This window comes from Physeter macrocephalus, chromosome 10 (genome assembly GCF_002837175.3).
Source record: "Physeter macrocephalus isolate SW-GA chromosome 10, ASM283717v5, whole genome shotgun sequence".
Taxonomy (NCBI): Eukaryota; Metazoa; Chordata; class Mammalia; order Artiodactyla; family Physeteridae; genus Physeter; species Physeter macrocephalus.
In genome coordinates, this window is record NC_041223.1 from 18035354 (window position 1) to 18053168 (window position 17815).

A 17815-nucleotide genomic window follows, 5' to 3' on the forward strand; every position below is an offset into this window, starting at 1 on the left:
ATGCTGCGGAGCGGCTGGGCCCGTGGGCCATGGCCTCTGGGCCTGCGCGTCTGGGGTCTGTGCTCCGCGGCGGGAGAGGCCACAGCAGAGGGAGGCCCGCATGCCACAAAAAAAACAAACAAACAAACAAACAAAAAAAAAGAAACCCACATGATGTTTTACAAAAATGGATAATCAACAAAGGGTCAACTTAGACGAAGCACAGACAAAAAAATTACAGAAAAGAAAAATTAAAGAAAAAATAAGAAGAGCGATAATATTGAAAGTGAAATTAAAATTTAATATAATTGGAGTTTAAAAAGAAATAACTGACCATGGTAATGTGGACACTGTTACCATTTGAGAGACTAGATATGCAGCCAAAGGAACTCAGTGAAGGCAAATTTATCCATTTAAATGAGGAAAGAAGTGATGAAAAGGATTAAGATATCTCAGAGGAAGTGACTCCAGCAAAATACTTCAACATTGTAATCGAAGTTACTGAAAGTGCAATATGCAATAGAAATAAAAGACATACAGATTGGAAAGAAAAAATTATTTGCAGGCCACATGTTTATATATGTGTAAAAGCTTACAGAATAATAACAAGTCTACTAGAACTAATACATGAGTTTAGCAAGTTTGCAGATACAAGACCAATATATAAAAATCAATGGGGCTTCCCTGGTGGCACAGTGGTTGAGGGTCTGCCTGCCGATGCAGGGGACACGGGTTTGTGTCCCTGTCCGGGAAGATCCCACATGCTGTGGAAAGGCTAGGCCCGTGAGCCATGGCCGCAGAACCTGCGCGTCTGAAGCCTGTGCTCCGCAACGGGAGAGGCCACAACAGTGAGAGGCCCGCGTACCAAAAAAAAAAAAATAATCAAAACTCAATGATATTTCCACATATTAGCAATGACTGAACAATTGGAAATGGAAATAAAGAAATAACATTTATGATAACATCAAAAATATGAAATTCTAAGGGATGAATCTTACACAAAATGGGCAAGACCTGTACAATTTAAATTACAAAGTATTTTTAAGAGAAACTACTGAAGACTGAAATAAATGAAGAGATGGTTATGAATTAGAAGACTCAGTATTAAGATACCAATTCTTCCCAAACTGATCTATAGATTCTCTGCAATCTCAAGTAAAACTCATATGGAAATGCAAAGGACCTAGAAAATCCAAAGCAACTTTTCAAAAAGGAGAACAATGTTGGAGTTATACTGACTGATTTCAAATCTTATTATAAATCTACAGTGGTCAAGGTAATATGATACTGGCATCAAGATAGACAAATAAATTAATGGAATAGAACAGAATAGTCCAGAAATGGACCCATGTTATATGGTCAATTGATTTTTGACAAAGGTTCAAAGGTTCAATTCAAGAGAGAAAGAATAGTCCTTTCAAACCTCCTCTCCCTCCTCCAGTCAGTAGCCCTTCTTGCCTGTTTACTAGATGCCGGCCCCTGTATGCCAGTTGTTGTGCTGTACTACTGTACTTTTCAAGGTGCTTACTGTAAGATTAAAGATGTCTTCTTTACTTTTTGTGTTTGTTTTTTATGTATTATTTGTGTGAAAAGTATTATAAACCTATTACAGTACAATACTGTATAGCCAATTGTGTTACTTGGGTACCTAGGCTAACTTTGGTAGACTTACAAACAAATTGGACTTACGAATGCACTCTCAGAACAGAAGCCGTTCATATGTAGGGGACTTACTGTATCTGATAAGAGGTTAATATCCAAAATACATACAGAACTCGTACAACTCGATAGCAAAAAAACAAACAACAACAAGAAGAAACAATCCAATTAAAAAATGGAATGAAGATCTGAATAGACATTTTCCAAACAAGACATATAGATGGCCAACAGGTAAATGAAAAGACTCTTAAATCATTAATCAACAGGTAAAGGCAAGTCAAAATCACAATGAGATATCACCTCACACCTGTTAAATGGCAATTATCAAAAAGACAATAAACAACGAGCGTTGGTAAGGATGTAGAGAAAGGGGAACACTTGTGTCCTGTTGGTGGGAATGTAAATTGGTGCAACCAGTATGGAAAACATTATGGAGGTTCCTCAAAAAATTAAAAATAGAGCTACCATATGATACAGAAATTCCACTTTGGGGCATTTAGTCGAAGAAAACAAAAACACTAACTTGAATAGATATACACACCCACATGCTCACTGCAGCACTATTTACAGTAGCCAAGATATGGAAATAATCTAAGTGTATATCAATGGATGAATGAAACTGTGGTATATGTGTGTGTGTGTGTGTGTGTGTGTATATAAATGAAACCTTGCCATTTGCTACTACACAGATAGACCTTGATGGCATTATGCTAAGTGAAATAAGTCATACAGAAAAAGACAAATACTGTATGATCTCTTACATACAGAATTTAAAAAACAAAAAAAATCCCCAAGTTTGTAGATACATAGAACAGATTGGTGGTTGCCAGAGAAGGGAATAGGGGGTGGGAGAAATGGATGAAGGGGTCAAAATTATTATTTTATTATTATTTTGTACATTGATTATATATTGAAATGATAACACTTGGGATATGTTGGGTTAAAAAATATATATTATTAAAATTTTAAAATCAAAACAATAAAATTCTGAGAGATTAAATATATAAACTGGAATAAAGACAAATTTTAAAACTATTAGAAGAGAGTATAAAAAATGTATTTATGATCTTTCTTGGGAAAGATTTCTTAAACTGGCACAAAAAGCACAAACTATAAAAGATTGTGACGTTTCACTATATGAGAATTATAAAGGTCTATACAGTTAAATTAGAAAACAAGGGACTCACTGAAAGAAAATATTCATAAGATATAAAATAAATAAAGGATTAGCATCTCAAATATATAAAAAATTTCAAATGAATAAAGAAAAGTCTAATAGAAAAATGAATCAAGTATATAAACCGACACAAACAGAAACAAATGCACCACTAACAGATTTCTACTCAGTTGTATAAAGGAAGTGTAAAAGTGTAAATAATTATTTGATGCACAGTTCTTACTAAGGCAAGAAATTAGACTGAAACATTTCAGAAAACAATTTAACGTTAGTTGAAATCTTCATTTTAACCAACCTATTAAAGAAACTAGAATCCACATTCCATGAGTACTCTGGTTAAACTATTACCTCATCTGTAAAATGAAAATGTTCCATTAGAAAGTTCATTCATTTATTTAGCAAGGATGTATTAAGCGCCTAATTTGTTTCAAAAGCTGGAAATATAGATCTGAACAAAACAAAGTCCTTTTACTCATATGACTTATAAGTTAGTAGGAGGCATATCAATAGATATAAAGCTCCCCCCCCGAAAAGAACTCTGCTCTTAGAAATACGTTATTATGTGAATGAGGAAAAGATAAGCCACAGACTGGGAAAAATAATTGAGAATCACCTATATGATACAGGACTTTAACCCAAAATACATAAAGAACTCTCAAAACTCAAAGACAGGAAAACAAACAACCCAAGTTAAAAATGGACAAGATATCTGAACAGACATTTCACCAAAGAATATATACAAATGCAAATACACACAAGAAGAGATGCTCAACATCGTTAACCACTAGGGAAATACAAATGAAAACTCTAATGAGATTCTACTACAAACCTTTTTGAGTCTCTAAAATTAAAAAGTTTTGACCATATCAAGTGTTGGTTAGGATGTGAAGCAACTGGAACTCAAACACCACCAGCGAGAATGTAAAATGACACAAGCACTTTGGAAATCACTCTGGAAAACTGTTTGATCCAGCCATTCCACTCCTAGAGAAAGGGAAGCATCAGGTCTCACAAAACTGTTACTTAAATGTTCATAGCAGCTTAGTTTGTAATAACCAAGCAATCCAAATGCCCAGCAACAGGGGCATGGATAAGCAAATTTTGGTGTTTATATACCCATATAATTGTGGTGTATATAGCCATACAATAGTATACGCAGTACTGCTGAATAATATTCATTAGTAAAAAGCAATGAACTATTGATACACGCAGCAACAAACTTTGGGGGTGATGGATATGTCCACTATCTTACTGTGGTGATAGTTTCATGATTATATACTTATGTCAAAAATTATACAACTGTACACTTTAAATATGTTCAGTTCATTGTATGTCAAGTGTACTTCATTGAAGGTCTTGTCTTTTTTTTTTTTTTTTTTTTTTGGTGGTACGCGGGCCTCTCAACGCTGTGGCCTCTCCCGTTGCGGAGCACATGCTCCGGACGCGCAGGCTCAGTGGCCATGGCCCACGGGCCCAGCCAGCACATGCTCCGGACGCGCAGGCTCAGTGGCCATGGCTCACGGGCCCAGCCACTCCGCGGCATGTGGGATTTCCCGGACCGGGGCACGAACCCGTGTCCCCTGCATCGGCAGGTGGACTCTCAACCACCGCACCACCAGGGAAGCCCCACTGAAGGTCTTTTGAAAAAAGGCTCAGACACCCATGCAAACTGTTCCCCTTTCACAAACTCCCATTTCTCAAATTGCCCTTTTATGCTTCTTTCTCCAAGTCAGGGCATCCTTATGCCGATTCCATCTTTAAGTGTCTGAATTTGAATAAAACTGTAGATGAGGGCAAGGAACACATACAGATTAGGTCCTGGATCTTTCTGTCCACTAGAAAAGAGAGCTTTGATACTCTTTAAAAGAACAAAAATAAAAATCTTAAAAAGGAAGAAAATCATCCTGATTTATTACTCATGTTACAGTGAGTGATCTGGCAGGAAACAAAACCAGCAGTTAATCTGCCAAGCAGAAAAAATGCAATCCCTTTTGTTGGTTTTTATGAAGCATTCGGCTGTTTTATGGTGGGAGTCTATCAAATTCAATACATTTTACATGATTGCAAATTCCTTAAAATAAGAAGATGCTCTAACAGCATAACAATGAAGGACTGTGGTACTTTGCACTAACAAATTTTATTATTCTTTGTAAATTCTACTGTTTTATTTTTAATAGTAACAAGACACCAAATGCTATCAATGTTATTTTAATATAAATGGATATGTATGCTTTGATGTGCATATGGAAAGATAAGAATTGCCTTGCCTTCTTCAGAACTGTAAGTCAGACATATAAAATAACATGAACACAATCTGATGGGTAAAATCCTATAAATATCCAGGATAATTTACTATAAATTACACATTATCCTGCCCCCACCCGTACCCTTCAGAGGAGTAAATGCCCTTAACCAAAGATGTAGGAGGAGAACAGATTGTTCCATTCCTTATCTTTTCTGCATAAACTCTGTTAACTGCAACCCTAAATGGAGCAGCTATTTTCAGGGTAATATAAGATGGCACTGGGGATGAACCGGGAGTGCTTCAATTCCCAGGAAGTAGCCCGGCCTGGAAGTGGCTTACTTGCTCACTTTTCGGTTGGACCTATAAGGTGACCATTTACAACACTCCCTGTTAGCTATGACCCACAGCTCCTCTGCCCCCGCAGTGCCTCTGAGTGCTGACATTCTGTGGCCTGACCCCCGGCCCCTGGCTTCTCCTTGGACCATTTACCATGACTGGGCACCCTCCCCGCCTCCGCCATGATGTCATCCTGACTCAGAACTCTTCTGCTGCCCATTCCATCTCTGCCGCTCGGAGCACTTCATCCTCTCTGGGTTTTTGTAATCTCATTCTCTGTGTTACACACTAACCACAGAATCAATCAAAATTGTCTTCTGTTTTCTCACGTTAAATGTAACTTAGTTTTCCTCAAGCTCAAAACTTATCCTCGGGCTTCCCTGGTGGCGCAGTGGTTGAGAGTCCGCCTGCCGATGCAGGGGACATGGGTTCGTGCCCCGGTCCGGGAAGATCCCACATGCCGCGGAGCGGCTGGGCCTGTGAGCCATGGCCGCTGAGCCTGCGCGTCCGGAGCCTGTGCTCCGCAACGGGAGAGGCCACAACAGTTGAGAGGCCCGCATACCGCAAAAAAAAAAAAAAAAAAAAAAAAGGAAGAAAATCCTCCTTTTGATTTAGCAAAGCAAGCCCATCTATACACTAATTTTAACTATTATCAGGCCCTTCTCCATCTGGACCCAACTTCTTTCATTTCCTACTTCCTTGCCACCCTTTTCAATCCTGCATCCCTTTCTACCCCCTTAACCCTGGCTCTCTAGCCGCCCCCAGCCACTCTTGGCTCCCTAGGCAGGTTGTGCTTTTCCTCATGGTCGTCCCTCTACTGCAAGGCTGTATACCCCCTGGAAATTTCTATCCCTTCTTTGGTCTAGTTCAAATGTTACTTTCTCTTTAAATCCCTTTCCCAGCTCTCTTAGGATTATTCAGCCCTACTCCTGTTCTTGAGTGCCTTTTATGTGTCGATCTAGGGGTTCATCAATAAAGAGATGAGACTAAAATCTCTGCCTTCTTGGAACTCAACTTTCAGTGGGTCGGAACTGATAATAAACAAGGGGGGGTAGATTAAAAAATACAGTATGTTATTTACTAATAACACACGTTGTTAATGTGTGCTATCAACCAGGACCGAAGACTAAGGGGTGCTGAGAGTTGGGAGGGAAATTGCAATGATATTAACATAGGGTGGTCTAAGGAGGCTGCACTGAGTAGGTAACCTTTGAGCAAGCATTGAAGGAGCTGAGGAAGTGAGCCTGCAGCTGAAGAATGACAAGATCAGTGTTCACTGCTAATATCTTGATGTCCAAAGTTGGACTGTAAATTTTGTGAGGGCAGAGACTGTTCCTTATGGACGTTTGTGCATTCAGCTTCCAGAATGGTTCCTGGCACCTTGTAGGGGTTGAAAAAATGATATTTGAGTTAATATCCACAGCACACTCTACTTATCCCTGTCTGGGTAAATTTCACATTTTCAGGTGACTTTTCTAAGAGATAACATGATGAATAGGCAACTGAGTGAAAGGTGACAAACTTCAATTACCATAAAAGCAACCCACTGCATGCTTTCAGCACTCCTTGTAAAATAAACAGTTAAAAGGCAACTGTCCTTGGAGTTGATATATTGAATCTTAAAGCTAAATTCTTGGCCTTCTCCAACATATTTACAAGTGTCTAATAAAATGCACAGGAAGTTCACTTCTTTTGCATGGCATTTTATTAATGAAAATGACCAAAAGTTTCACGCAATGCATTATCCTCGAACTATAGTGATTCACTGCAGGAATACATTAACGGAAAATCACTGTCAGTGTATTTTAAATGGATTCTGGGAGGGTATTACAGTTTTCCCCTTGTATAAAAATCTCCTAAAATCTATATTTAAATGATATTATTAAACAAATAAATGGCTACAATACTGTATCAAAGGCAGCAAATTTAAGCGTGAGACCTTCATGACATACAACCTGCGTAAGCCTGAACCAAAATAATTCAGAAGCTAGAAGCCAAACCAACTGACCACTTTTATGCATACAAAACCCTCATAGAATAAGTTAAAGTGACTCGTAAAAAAGAACAAAGAAGGGTTTCTTCCTACTGAGATGATCTCACTGAGGTAAAGGTAAAGATAGAGTAAAACCATCTCTAGAATATCTGTGTCAAGTACGTTGGGGAAGCTGTCACGTTGTATAGTGTGGGTGTATCAGGTACTCACTTGGCAAGTGTATTAGGTACTCACTTGGCAAGACGACCTCAACAGTGAAGGAGAGGGAACACAATCAGGTTGGGTGCCTCACATTTCAGAACTTGTGGTTATACTTTTAAAGGAAGCTCATGAACGTAGGCTGGAATCACACATTTGTCATAAATAAAGCATTTAGTCTCCCTGTTAGAATGAGAGATTATCCATAACACCTAAGAGATAAAGAATGTTTGATGTATGATCCCCATATTACTCTCTGAATATAATTGTTTTTGTATAAACATTGTGATTTTTATGTCTTTGAGAGGTTTTTGTGGCCAATACAAAGGTTATTTTTACACGGATTTCAATCAGTTTGTCATGGCTGGCCAGATCACTGTACCCAGAAGTAGACTTAATCTGCTATCAGCAGGCAAGACTGCTGTGATCAATTATTAATGTCTGCCTTGGGCAAGGGTTAATATGATCACATATGCTATTCTTGGATTCAAAGGATGATAATACATTATTGTATGAAGCAGGCATGGTGATGGAGGAGGAAATGTAACTTGAGACCTGAAAGGAAAGATGAAAGGACAAGAAGAGAGTAGGCAATTGTTTTGTCCAGCTGTCCCTCCTCACTTTTAGATTCTCCTTCTTTTGCTAAAATCTTGGGTTTATATTTTTGTTTGTTTGTTTTAATAAGGCAGGTAACTCCCTCACAAGCACCAACTAGCTATCCCCCAGGACATTAAAAAATCAGAGAATGACACTGTATCTGCTGGAGGTTGGTCAGGAAAGCAGAATCCACTGCAGATATTTCAAGCAGGAAGAGATTTTATCCAGGGCTCCGTAGCGCAACTCAATAATGGAAGGCAGTCATGTACACGGGGTGCAGAGCCCTGCTACATCACTCCAAAACCCAGGTCAGAATGCATTGAGGACTCAGATTGAGAGATCATTAGTCAGATCTTTAATGAGGAAAACCTGATGTTGGTGTGTGCTGGGCATATAGTGTTTGTGCTACTAATCTTGGCTTTCAGGTCGGTGTTGGGGAGTGTGAAAGGGGCAGTGGAAACAGGTGAATTTTCAGCCTGAGCGTGAACTGCTGAGCCCCAGGTTGGCGTTGGCTCTGCACGACAGCTTCCCAGAGGCACCTGCTGCTGTGACAGGCAGCCTGGGTACCAGCAGCCATCCTCTACCCTCCAACATGCCCCATCTCCATTACCTACGAAAAGCTTAAATGGTCTTGCATTTCCTACCAAATTCTGTTCAAGGAGCTCTGGGGATTCAGAGCACTTAGAAAATGACCACTTATCACAGCCACTGTCCCCTTTTTCTCTGCTACCCAAAAATGACATACAAGAGTACTTCTCGGTTTATATTTACAGCACAACATTATGGCACTAATGCAATTGTTGAATAAGTGTGATTAAAGACAAATTTCAACTTACTGTTAACCTCTCCTAATAATTACAGAGCTTAAAATGGCCTTGTACAGTATAATTATTTTTTATTCATTGTCCAGAGATTTGAAGACTCCATTATGCTTTTTTTTTCTGGCAAACTGACCTCCACTTTCTTTTAAAATTCTGTTCCTGCATAGATTAAATCCTCCCCTCACCTCCCATCTTTCATTCATGTTGCCCTTGTTGACAGTGCCCTAGATTTGGGTGAGCTTCACTGCAATCCCATCACTGAGGAACTGATATTTAAGATTTTTATTTTTTTCCTTTTAATTCTGTTTTTCATGTAGATTTCTAAATCATTAGTTAACATTCAAGGTAGTTCCATAAGAGTCAGGGACAGGATAAGAATAACCAACATCGTGGTTACTATTTAACATTATTCCAAGAGTTTTAGCCAATGAGATAATACCAAAAAAGACACGAGTGACAAAATTGTAGGAAGAGAAGAAGCAAAGTTATCCCCTACCTTAAAAAATCCAAAACAAAAATCAAACATGGTACACTATTTGGCCCAGTAATAAAGATGGTAAATAGTTCTAATAATGTAAATAGTGGTTACTGGTCTTCTTTTTAATGTGATATATATTATTTGGGAGGAAATGAAGAAGCAAAGGAGACGAGTTAAAAGAAAGTAAATCTTTCACCTAGAAAATCTACAGAAGTTGATACAGCAAGAAAGAGCAGTGCCAGAAAAAAAAATCATCAAGAATTGCTTAACTACTTAAGTAGTAGCTTCTGGGGAGGACAGATGAGGGTGGAAAGGGTTGTGATAAGGAGATTGATATTTTTCATTACACGCTTTTTAATGTTATTTGCTATTGATTTATTTAACTATGTGATGGATACTTTATGGATTTAGACTGTGCAAATTTTACCATAACAGGTATTCTTTTATAAGTAAAAAGTAAGAATTTATTATTCCAAGAAAATGCACTGAACAGCTGCAAAAACTAATGAAAGTGTCTACAATAATATGAACAAAAACCAACAGCTTTCTTATGTATCTTTAATAATCATTAGAACATATAATCTGAAAATTTCCCATTCACAATGGTGACAAAAAGTATAAAATACTAGCAATAAGACACATAGCAAATGTACACGAGCTGCACCATACATTTTATAGAAAGCTGCAAATGAAAACATGTAAGTGCAGAGGTTAACCATGTTCCTGGTCGGAAAACTCAATATTGTGAACCCGTAAACTCTCCTAAAATTAATTTATAGATTCAGTGCAGACTGCAACAAAATCCCCAATTGAATTTTTTATGGAACTTGTCCAGTTGATTCAAAAATCTATCTGGAAAAATAAATGTGCGAAATTAGCTAAGAAAATTCTGAAAAAGGAATTGAAAAGGGACTTGCTCTACTAGATATAAAATATATTATAAATTTCCAGTACTTTCAAAAATGTGGTATTAGAGCTGGAATAAACAAGAAGATAAATGGAAATAGAAAAAAAATAAACAATTCACAAACAAACCTGATGGACACATGAAAAGATGCTAAATTTACCTGATAATAGGAGAAATAAAAATTAAGTGATGAGCTTCTTGTTGCCCAATTTGTTGAAAATATTAAGAAAAAAGTCAATAACACTCAATTTTGGAAGATACATGGAGAAAATGTGTTCTCATATGCTATTTCTGTAAGCAACTTGTTTTAGCCATTCTGGGGACAATTTGCCAGAAAATCTACATGCTAATGGCTTAAACCTTGACCCAGAAATTCTACTTCTAGAGCTCTGTCCTAGAGATATACTCATGCATGTGCAAAAAAGATACATGACAGTAATATTTACTGACAAAAAAACCTTGGAAATTACCTAAGTGACAGTCATTATGGGAAAGACATAAAAACATATGGTAGAGCCTTATGCACTGACATGGACAGATCTCCCAATGTATAACTTATATTGACAGTGAAAAAATCAAACTGCCAAACATAATGTATAGTATGATACAATTTCTTTGTAATCTATTTATGTACATATGTACATAAGAAGAGGTTTCCAAGAATGTACAACAAATGTTTAACAAAAGTTCCTTCTGAAAAGGAGAGTGAGATTGGGGTAGGATAAAGGCAGAAATTCACATCATACTTCATACATTCTAATATAAGTTTGAGATTTTTGCTTAGGGCAGAAATTTTTGCATCCATTTGTAATTAGACATATTTTCATAATATAATATTTAAAATATTATAAACCAGGGCTTCCCTGGTGGCGCAGTGGTTGAGAATCCGCCTGCCGATGCAGGGGACACGGGTTCGCGCCCCGGTCCGGGAGGATCCCACATGCCGCGGAGCGGCTGGGCCCGTGAGCCATGGCTGCTGAGCCTGCGAGTCCGGAGCCTGCGCTCCGCAACGGGAGAGGCCACAACAGTGAGAGGCCCGCATAACAAAAAAAAAAAAATTATAAACCAGTCTACCGAAAAAGAAAAGCTTATGGTAAGTATATTTTTATCATTTCGTGTTTAAGTTGAAATTTTAATTTTACCACTCTGGCTTTTTGTAAGACAGAAAAATTACAAGTACAGAATCCACAATTAAATATTTCAGTTTCAGTTTTATCTTTACCTTTTTGCTTTTTTTTACTATGATATTTAATGTCTTTTTGTGGAAAAGGAGAATGGGAAGAGGAAAGAGAGAAGGAGATAAGAAAAATTTGAGTAATTCCAGAAGATGTGTGAAAACTGTATTCCACTGGTTAAAGTTGCTAGTCACCTCTCCCCATCCAAGAGCCTTGAAAGTAGCTCTTGGATTATCATAATAAAAACAGACAGGAATTTGAGTTGGTGTAGGTCCCAGTGCATGCAAAGCACTTACAGCCTTCCTTGCACACACACAGAAGATGCAGACAAGACCAAACTGAGTACTCTCAGCTATTTCTTAGCCCCTTTGGATTTTGTCATAAAGATGTTCCAGACCAGGCTTTGCCACTAAGTCTTCCCTATTATTACGTGACAACGCCTTTTTGTAAAACTGCAAATCGCCATGCAAATTGTTAGATGTGATTATTACCAATTCCTGCAAATTACTTTTTAATGCCTCTCTTCCCTTCTCTAATCAACACCTCACCATAAAAATAAATAAATATTGGGAATTCAAATTAAACAATAACCCTTTACTTGGTGCCTAATATGTGCAAAACTCTGAGAGAAAACAGAATTTCTCTGTTTATTTTCTCACAGAAAATAAACTGTGAGAAAACAGAAGATGAGTTAGACACAGGTCTTACTCTCTAAAAACCCTAATAATGTAACAGAGATGACAAATACGTCCACAACCACTTCAATAAAGGCTTTTAAAAAATTGGCGTCTAGTTGATTTGCAATGTTGTGTTAATGGCAGGTGTACAGCAAAGTGATTCAGTTATACATACATATATGTACACGTGTGTATGTATATATATAAATATGTAAATACTTTTTCAGATTCTTTTCCATTATAGGTTATTACAAGTTGTTGAATATAGTTCCCTGTTCTATACAGTAAGTCCTTGTTGTTTATCTATTTTATATATAGCGATGTGTTATCTGTTAATCCCAAGCTTCTAATTTATCCCTCCTCTGTTCTTTCCCCTTTGGTAACTGCAAGTTTGTTTTCTATGTCTGTGAGTCTATTTCTGTTTTATAAATAAGTTCATTTGTATAACTTTTTAAGATTCCACATATAAGTGATATCATGTGATATTTGTCTTTCCCTGACTTACTTCGTTTAGTATGATAATCTCTAGGTCCATCCATGTTGCTGCAAATAGCATTATTTCTTTTTTTATGAATGAGCAGTACTCCATTGTATATATATACCACATCTTCTTTATCCATTCATCTGTCGATGGACATTTAGGTTGCTTCCACGTCTTGGCTATTGTAAATAGTGCTGCTATGAACACTGGGGTGCATGTATCTTTTCGAATTAGAGTTTTGTCTTTTCCAGATATGTACCCAGGAGTAGGATTGCTGGATCACACGGTAACTCTATTTTTATTTTTTTTAAGGAAACTCCATACTATTCTCCGTAGTGGCTACACCAATTTACATTGTTAATATCCTGATAGCTCACAATGAGGAGGGTAATAGCTAGCCAGATGGCTCTAGAAGGCTTCACGTGGGAAATGACATGTCATCTGAACCTGGGAAAGATGGGGGAAAAGAATATTCCAAGAAAGATCAATATGACCAGAGGCTTAAGGGTAAAAACTGCCAGTAATCTGGTGGTGAAACTTGATGGACGGGGGAAGGGCAAAGGGCAACGGAGGTAGATATAACTGGGAATCAATCTGAAAAAGAAGGCTGGGGCACACGTTCTCAACAGCATCCTAGTAAATGTCTCCATGCTTATTTGAGGTTCTTACAGGGGTTTTTCTGGCTTGGGATTTATTCCTTGTCTATAGGAGCTATGTAATGAGGACTTCCCTGTATTTCACTATATTTACTAAATTGGTCGTTTTGAATCAAATAAAAGAGACTTGTTATTCCCAAATCACTTCACTTGTAATCTGATCACAAAAAGAAAGGTTATTCCCACTTCAGACACAGATGGAGAGTACAGCTTTTGGGGGCCACCATGGGAGACTGCATTTCAGTCCTCCTCTGCTTTGCAAAGCAGCCTGGCACACACGGGAGGGGAAGCCAGCTCCCTGATAGAGAGATGGGGAGCAAGGGCCCAGAGCTTGTGACGGCCAACAGGCAAGTAGAAATGGGGATGTACCCTGTTCTTAGGGACAGAGTATAGATGAAGTCCTTTGGGGACTTGCTGGAAAACATTTTTTTAAAGCCCTCTTCTCAAAATACACGTACACGTCCCAATGAGCTGCTACAAACACATCCTGTGCAACTCCTTGTTTTAAGTCAGAGCGAGGCAAATTTATTGAATTATTTTTTACTGAAAGCAAAAATAAAAAGTACACCCAGAGAGAGCAATAAGATATTTTTAAACAGGGAAAAATGACCATCCTTTTTTAATCTTTGCTTACAGCAGCAGCCTAAGAGGACAGAAACGACACAGGAGGTTAAAAACACTAAGACTTCCACAGGAGAAAAAAAACAAAACCAAACCACATAACAACTATCTCACTGGATTCTGGAAAGACTTTCACATCAGAGACATCTTCACTGAAAGATGGTATCACATCAAGGATTATCTTGGCAAAACTTATGGCAGTTGACATTTCAGGGACCCCAGCTGTGGAAATGGTTTTTATGGCTGGTTGAAAGGGCGGATTCCAAAAGCAGTGGGAAGTCACCCTCTAATTATATCAGGCTTGAATCCTGACCATGGAGTTGATAGGTGAAAGGTACACAGTAGGAATTCTGCAAGTGCTTGTTGGCAACCTGATCTTCACTGATCTGACAATCATTCTTTCTAAAACAAGGTTCTTTTTTTTTTTCTCTTTTGATTATAAAAATACTTCATTGTCAATGGTAAATTTTTATAAGGTACCAAAAAATTCAAAAAAGGAAAATAAAACTTACTTATCATCATACCATGCCAATACATACAACTTTTCATTTTGATGTTTCTCTCCTTTTTTCCCTATGTTATTCCAACGCTTTCAAAACACTAATTTATATGATACATCGTAGGGTTTACCTGACTGATGCATATAAAATAGAAAGAGACCTACCCATGCAAAATGAAAAAGAAAGCACCTTGGCAGAATCATAGAAACGACATCAAACTATGTTTGCAGATTCAGTTGCTTAAATTTTATCTCCAAATGCAGTAAAGGCAATACAGTAGAAAATACAATAAAAACATTCTTTTAGGGGAAGATATTCATTACCAGAACCATGTTGCACAGTAACAGTGCAAATGCCCATTCTAGTTGAACAAGGTTGAGTGATTCCTCACTTGCTTCTCTACAATCTTGGGACACGATAAAGAAATTGCTACCTAAGTAAATTTTATAAAGTTTACAGTAGACCAAACTCAGAGAACAAAGAGGAAAAAAACAATAATATTCAAAGCAGCAATGAAAACCAACATAATTTCATTCCACCAGCATATGCTTGCTTGGTGCTATTTATTTTATCTTTTGTAGGATTTAGGAATAGCTTTCTAATTGCGAAAAAAACAACCCAAAACCTAGATGCTGCATGCTTTTGAATTTGATACACATATCAAATATATATTAAATTTTCAATTAATTCTGCAAATATTCAGTTCCATCATGACAGATTAGAACAAAATGCCAATTAAATTTACATCTGGTGTTAAATGTTTCTGGATTTGTGTTTTTATTTACTTTTAATTTATGGACATCCTATTTGCTGAATATTAGCATAAATTTTTCACTTAAAAAAGAGTACTTCAAATAAGCACAACTGGCATATTTTGAGGTATAATATATTAATATCTGTCTATGACAAGATCAAAAACAAGCACATCTTTGGGCATGAGTGAGAAACTCGTGTGATGGAGGCAATCTTTCTGCAAAGTACCTGGACCTCAAAAGTATCAGGACAAGTATGACCCACTCAGAAGATGACTTAACAGTATATTTATCTTGCTGGTCTCCTGGAGTTATAATGATTGCTGTCAGCAGGGATGCCCTTTCCTCGGACAGAGCTGACACTGCTGAGTACAAATTGAAGGAAAATCAGATTTTTTAGTCTCAAGTGGTGGGGGAGAGGCAGACTCTTTCCTTCCATATCTTTCTTCTCACTATTTCAAGTTTGTCAAGGAAACTCAGCACCAGAACATTTAAACAGAGATGATGAACACTAAATGGGGAAGTTTTAATTGTTGAGTGGAGTACAGTGAGACAGTCACTGCTGAAAAATTACCCATGTTCCTTCAGATTTCCCTAACCATCGCCCAGACAAAAAGGTGAATTCTCGTCCTTCTCAGGTTTGTTCTAACAGCTCGATCTGTTAGAACTAAAAATATGTTCTGTTACAAACTTCCAAAAGACAAAGTGTACAAAGTTCTTAAAAAAACTAATCCCACGTGTTACAAACTTAGAGAAATGGATGACTGAAACAAGTATAGAATTCCTTATCATTGGAAAGTTTTGTATTAAGGTCTCAGGATTTCACTGTGGTAGAAACAATGAAAGGTTTTCAAATTGCTGATGAAAAACTTAACATAAATGAAATATTATTATGAATTCTCATATTCATATTTTTCTCTAGCTTCATGGTAATTCTCACTAAAAATGAAAGTCAACTCCTATTCACTAGATCCTTAATTGCATACAGGGAGGATAATGTGGTAATGACACATTATCAGATGTTGCTTTCACAAACTATCTAGACAGTTACAAAATATACTAGACAGTTACTAGTATACTGTGAAATATTAATTAAAAACAAATCACACTTTTCAAAATAAATACATCTGTCTATTATAATATCCTTGTTTCTTTACTTGCACTTGTTTTCTGAAATGGCAGGTGTCAAAGTGGATCTTTTGTTGTAGTACATGTATCCAATTATGCACATGGTTTAGGAAAGATCTGACAGACTGAAACGATTAAATGCATGCAAAAGAGTGATGTAACAAAAGGGTAGAATTCTCTGCAATTATTGTTCTAGGACAATCAAAGACAATAGAATGAGTCCCCAAATGGAAATATTCCATCAGTAATATTTAACCCAAGCCTTTGCATCCTGGATATTCTCATCTACAGTAGGAGCCTGAAGTGACGGGTCCTGATACACTGACGTGCATTCACCAACAAGGTGAAGGAGATCAATATTATAAGAAGGACTCATTTATTATACAATTTACTGCACAATTCAGTGACCAGGTTTCTCAGTTTCATATTTAACTTTTAAGTCCTTCACTAATTCAAATAATGTTCTTACATATCAAAATGGAAATTGGCCATGCTTCTCTGTGTCTAAGATTTGGCATCCTCATTCATTTCCATTTTCAAAATAAACCAGAGAGCAAGTTTACTAGTTTAGAATGAGGTCCTTAATTACCAAGTAGACTACAGTGTCCCAAAGGCTTGCCTGGAGCATCCATCTCTGAAACGAGGTAGTTATAATCTCATTTGTTCTCTGTGTCCAAAGTTTGATAAATTACAAATGAGATGAACTTGAGCTGTTTAATTGAGAAAGGTGAATAAGTCCATAAAATACTATACTTCTTTCATCTTTCACTTAACTCAGGGCAGTACATCACAGAAACACTGCTCAGTAAGCATGTAGCCAGGAAGCATGGCTAGCCCCGTTAGTCCTGTTCTCGTTTCAGAGTATTATATGCCTCATCTGCCCTTTGCAGCTGTGTCTTATTCTTGTGACGATGTGAGATATAAAGATGGGAAGGAGGGGATTTCCCTGGCAGTCCAGTGGTTAAGACTCCGTCCTTCCACTGCAGGGGGCATGGTTTCAATCCCTGGTCAGGGAACTAAGATCCCACATGACGTGTGACCAAAAAAAAAAAAAAAAAAAAAAAGAAAGAAAGGAATGAAGGAAGGTCATTCATCAATCTACAAAAATGTAGGGGGAAATGGAGAAACCATGAACTTAAACTGTTGGCAAGATATCTTAGTGAAAAAAAACAGAGCAAGGTCCTTCTAATGAATGAGGATACCCTTGTTAACCTTAGCACTGTTCCTTCCAGCAAGTCAGTTTCCTACATAATAAGTTTTGGGAGTGATTAATAATATGATGACTTACAATGTCTTCCAAGATCATGTGGTCCTCCTACACTTCTCAGATGTTTATGAGAACTTTTAGAGAAACCCTTGCCTTAAAAATTTTAAAAGATACTTTTCCGTCACAGTATGATGTCTAATTTTATTTTATTTTATTTTATTTTATTTT